Source organism: Sus scrofa, chromosome 14 (genome assembly GCF_054392235.1).
Source record: "Sus scrofa isolate SSC_HxYL_T2T_F1_AM1 chromosome 14, Sscrofa_HxYL_maternal_Yorkshire_Landrace_v2.0, whole genome shotgun sequence".
Taxonomy (NCBI): domain Eukaryota; kingdom Metazoa; phylum Chordata; class Mammalia; order Artiodactyla; family Suidae; genus Sus; species Sus scrofa.
This window is the reverse complement of record NC_139396.1, coordinates 46,031,989-46,037,988: the sequence shown is the minus strand read 5'-3', so window position 1 is coordinate 46,037,988 and position 6,000 is coordinate 46,031,989.

Sequence of the window (6,000 nt, the reverse complement as noted above, 5' to 3'; positions counted from 1 at the left end):
CAGCAAGTTAAGTATTGGCGTTGTCTATGCGGTGGTGCAGGTTCTATGCCCACCCAGGAGCAGTGGGTTAAGGATCCAGTGCAGGTTGCAGGTGTGGCTCAGATTCAGTCCTTGGTCCTGGGAACTTCCACCTGCCACGGGGGCAGCTGAAAAAGAAAAAGAAAAAAATCTAAGTCACTAAAATACTTAATTCTCTGCTCCTAATTCCAGATACTATAATTTGACCATGAGCATCTAAATCTATATCCACATCTACAGGTCAGTTGGGATGGGCTAGGTTGTTGCAGTAATAACTCCAAAACAAAGTGATGAAAGAAACAAGGTTTCCATCTTGCTCAGGCTCCAAGCCCATCACGGATCTCTGGGGGTCCTGCTTGTCTTGTCCCCAGGCTGCAGTTTAAAAGAGCAGGCAGGCTCTGTGGCATAGGAAAAAGTGACATGAAAGAACTTGAGGGTGACCTCGGGCCTGGGAATGACCCACGTTGTTTCTATTCAGTGCTCAAAGGTCAGAACTAGACACGGTCCCACCCAGTTCCCAGGGGGTCAGGAAGTGCAAGTACCCTAATCAAGCATCCAGCAGGTCCAGCCTCAAGACTCAAAATCCCATCAATCCTTAAATATCACCACTACTCCTAAATTCATCCAAAGTCACTTCTCCAGGCTGAGCCTCCCCCCTTAACTCCAGACTCATATCCAACTGCCTTTTTTAACACCTCCATTTGGATATCTAAAAAATATCCCAAAGGTAACATTTCCAACCCCATCCCTCTGGTATTTCTCTACAAACATGTTCCCCAATTCCCCAATTCATCTGATAGTAATTTTATTCTTCTAGGTAGTTGCTCAGACCAAAGCTCTTAATATCATCCTTGACACATTCTTTTCTCTCAAAACCCATGTCTAATAAAATACCAGCAAGTGGAGTTCCCGTTGCGGTACAGCAGAAACGAATTCTACTAGGAACTCTGAGGTCGTGGGTTTGATCCCTGGCCTCACTCCATGGATTAAGGATCCAGTGTTGCTGTGAGCTGTGGTATAGGTCACAGACGCAGCTCAGATCCCATGTTGCTGTAGCTGTGGCGTGGGCCGGTAGCTATAGCTCCAATTAGACCCCTAGCCTGGGAACCTCCATATGCAGTGGGTGTGGCCATAAAAAGTAAATAAATAAATAAATAAAATACCAGCACATCTGATAATCTCTCTCCTCAAAATATCCAGGACCTGGCCTTCTTCTGCCTTGCTCCAAGCCACCATCCCCCGGCCCAGATTATCGCAATAGCCTCCAAACCAATCTCTCCTTGCAGTGTAATTCCCAACATGGGAGAAAGATGATCACTTTATTTTTTATTTTTTATTTTGGGGGCCATACCTGCAGCATATGGACAGTGCCAGGCTAGGGGTTAAATGGAAGCTGCAGCTGCCGACCTACACCACAGCCACAGGAATGCAGGATCTGAGCCACATCTGCAACCTACACCACAGCTCACGGCAGCACCAGATTCTTAACCCACTGAGTGGGGCCAGGGATAGAACCTACATTCTCATGGATACCAGTCACAACGGAAACTTCAGTATGATCCCTTTATTTTTGATATTTAAATATTTTATTTTATTTTATTTTATTTATTTTTTTAGGGCTGCACCTGCGGCATATGGAAGTTCCCAGGCTAGAGGTCAAAAAGGGCTGGGCACAGGCTGCTAACTGATTTTACCCCCAGTTATCCCTAAGTTTTATGGGGGTACATGATGACCCATCTAAAGACGCTATTTTGTGGTTTTCTCTGCAGCTCCCTGTGGCCGGAGGCTAAATTCAGATCAATGACTATGAGCAGAAGCGGTGCAGGCAATTCCAGGTCCTAACATTCCAAAGAAAGCTGGTGAACCAGAGGCAAGTGCAACCTGCCTGTTCCAGAGATAGGAGGCGTGTGTCCATGTTGGCAGAACCTCTGTCCACCCCCGACTGACCCTCTGGACTGTACGGAGAGAGAAATAAGCTTTATTCTTATCTCTTATTTGAACCTATCTATCTTGTGGTCCCTTTGTTATCGCAGCTAAACCTGTACCCTAATCATACGAATACAGAGCTAGCGGTAAAGTCACAGTTGGCCTTTGGATAATGGTGGTTGGTAGAAAATGGGGGTCATCAAGGGGGAAGTCATTGCCTTGAAAAGTGGACCTTGTCCCCTGAAGTGTCCTGAGAGATATCTTGTTAAGCACTCACATTTTCAGAACAACTAAGAGACAGTGAGTGGTCTTCGGATCAGATGAAGCAACACAATGAAATTGGGGGGAAGACAGACTTATAAGAGCTTTAGCAAAGCTTTCCTTCACCTGAGGTTTGCATGAGAAAGGGCTTTGGAATTCAGAACAAAGGAACTGCCTGCCTTTAACTTGTGCGTTTGCATATTTATAAATTTCCCCCTTCGCCCTGTAGCCCATGTTAGGAGATGAGTCCATTTCAAAACTTTTTAGATCAAAAAATGGAAAATCCTATGGCTCTTTATGTCCTGGTCTGGTCACTACATTCTAGAATATTATCTTCCCCGTTATCCAAAAAGCATTGCTTTGAAATTGTCTCCTTGGAGAGTTGATTTAATACATGAACAATTGTTCTCACACCTCCCAGCCTGGAAAAAGCATGAATTCACTGTCGAGATATTGCATTCAAGTAGCACAGGAGAGGGGAGAGTGGGAGTTGGCTTGAAAAATCACGGAATCAAAGGAAAATGATCCAATATTTCAAACAAAATCGTGTCTCGTGTATTTCTGCCCCATTACAATAGGGTAGGTTAGATCTAGTGTTACCCAGGCTGCTCACTTAGATGTGGAACTCTGCAAGTGCTTGAAAAGTCTTCTATTTTATTACATATACAAAGGAGCTCTTTTTAATACAGCTACTGTCGGTGACACGGAAGTCATATCTCAATTTTCTTTTTCAACTAAAACCACTCGAAACTGGAAAGCTATCCCACTACTGAAGAAGGTATCCCACCCTTATTCCCCATGGATGAATAGGCAATAGACATTCTCTCTCTTTTTTTTTTTTTTTTTGTCTTTTAGGGCCGTACCTGCGGCATATGGAGATTCCCAGGCTAGGGGTCCAATCATAACTGTAGCTGCCGGCCTACACCACAGCCACAGCAACTTGGGATCCAAGCTGCATCTGCGACCTACATCACAGCTCACGGCAATGCCGGATCCTTAACCCACTGAGCGAAGCCAGGGATCAAACCCTCATCCTCATGGATCCTAGTCGTGTTTGCTAACCACTGAGCCACAATGGGAACTCCTCCTTTTTTTTTTTTTTTTTTAGAGAAACTGTTCATTGAATAAATTACCAAAATAGTCTACCTGTCTTATGTTAGTTGCATATTTTGAGGAGTTTTAATATCTGCCAAATATTGTGGCGTCTAAACTTCAAGCTGCAAACAGTTTTTTCTAAAATTGAAAAGTAAGTCCTCGGTAATTGTAAATAGCTCCCCCTCTATGTTAAGCTTGGAAGAGGTTTAATGGATTAATGATTTTAGATACACTTTCTGGGAGGTTGTTAACTTTTAATCAGTTTATCAATTGGCAGATCATTGTAGTCTCACCATCTGGTCCAGAAAAACAAACCTAAAGTTAATGTTAATGAACTAAACAAATCTTGCCAATCTAAGACTGAGTTTATAAGTCATGACAAATTCATCCTTATGAATGACGAATGTTATGCCCAAACTCTGATAAGCATGGCTTCTGTAGTCCTTGAATGTTATCAATATAGCAAGTAATGTGCAATGGTTAATGTTTTTAATTTTTTTTATTTTTATCTTTCTGATTTTAATTTTATTCAAGTATATGGATTAACAATGTTGTGTTGCGTTAGTGTGTTAAAGCTGGCTGGCTGTGGCGTTTCCTTGTGGTGCAGTAGCTTAAGGATCTGGTATTGTTACTGCTGTGGCTCTGGTTGCTACTGTGGTGCACGTTTGACCCCTTGCCTGGGAATGTCCACATGCCTCAGGCATGGCCAACACACCCAAAAGAAACAAACAAACAAACAAACAAAAAACTCAGACTGACTGTAAAAACATGATATGGAGTCTCAATATTTTCATAGTCTTCTACCTACCAATGCCTGTCAAGAAGCTGCTATGTGCCGGCCATACACTATCTCTGTTCTTATGAAATGAACAATCAAATGGGACCTAAAATGAATATCAAGCATAAGGAGAAGAGGATCCTGCACTAAAACCTTTTTATTGGAGAAAGCATAGGATATCATGGGAGGGTATAAAAGGGCATCTTGATTGGGCTGTTGGGAAGATTTTTTTTTTTTTTTTTTTTGGTCTTTTTAGGGCTGCACATGTGGCATATGGAGGTTCTCAGGCTAGGGGCCAAATCAGAGCTGTAGCCGATGGCCTACACAACAACCACAGCAATGCCAGATCTCAGTTGCATCTGTGACCTATACCACAACTCATGGCAATTTTTGGTGCCAGGAATTGAACCTGTGTCCTCATGGATACTAGTCAGATTTTTTTCCACTGAGCCAGAACAGGAACTCCCTGTTGGGAAGATTTAGAAATGACATCTGAACAGACTCCTGAAGAATAAACATGAATTTTCCAAACTCAAAGGACTAGGAAACAGTGTGTGCAAAAGCTGAGGAGCAAGAGAGAAGAGCAAGTTCCAGGAATTGACAGAAATTTGTTGTGGCTGGTGTGTAGACAATGAGCCTATGATAGCAAGGGAAGATGACTGAGAAACCAGCAGGTGACGGGTGCTAAGGAACTGAGCATATCTGGAACTAGATTGAAGGCCAGGAGGATGCAGAGAAGTGGGCTGGTGTAAGGGGCATTTGGGTGGTGGGATAGATAGAAGCAGATGTTTGGTTAGATAGAGGCGGGAGGGGCTGGATGGAGAATGACTCACAGAGTTCTGGATATACAAACATGGGGCAGGGCGTGGGGAGGGCTGGCAGGGAGATAATGAGTTCCATTTGGATTTGTTGGGTTGAAGTGTGTGGAGATCTCTAAGAGAAGCTATACAGTTCCCAGCTGGCCACATGGTTCTATAGCACAGAGACCTAAGGGTCCGTGAATTGAGACTCATTGCCAAACCAATGTTGTGTGATGCCATGGGGACAAAACTTGCTCCATTTACTAACCAGAGAACCAAAGAAGACCATTGGTCACCCACCATTTAACAGCTCAAATAATTCTGAGATGGGAGATTGTAAAATGAGGCAATACAGAAGTGATGGAACTGTGAAGTTAGACAACCGTAAGCCAGTGGGCAAAGAAAAATGAGTCAGCAAAAGAGACTTGGAAGGTAACTGCAGCCTAGGAAACAGCACCCAGAAAGAAGGGATGTTTCTGATACTAGAGAACTGAGGATTGTCTGTCAGGTAAGCACAGGGAGAGGATGTTGGGGAGGAAGGAGGAAACGGTGGGATGAGTAAGGAGCAGGGGGAGCGCTGGAGGCTTAGGGGTCTAAGCCATTTGCTATGTGGGGAGGAGAGATTGTGCAGAGGTGAATTTCTATGGCAGGAATGTTTTGGGATTTTTAAAAATTTTTTCTTTTTATTTTTTTAGTTTTACTTTTTTTATTAAAGTATAGTTGATTTACAATGTTGCACCAATTTCTGCTGCACACAAAAATGACCCAGTCATACATACATTCATTCCCTTTCTTATATTATGTTTCATCACGGTCTATCCCAAGAGACTCAACAGAGTCCCTGTGCTGTACAGCAGGACCTCATTGCATTATCCATTCTAAATGGAATAGTTTGTATCTACTAACCCCTAAACTCCCCTCCATTCCACCCACACCCCCACCTTGGCAACCACAAGTCTGTTCTCTATGTTTATGTTGTAGATAGATTCATTTGCCTTTTGTTTGTTTGTTTTTTGCTTTTTTAGGGCTGCACCTGTGGCATAGGGAAGTTTGCAGGCTAGGGGTCAAATCGGAGCTCCAGCTGAAGCCACAGCCACAACCACAGCCACAGCCACACCAGGT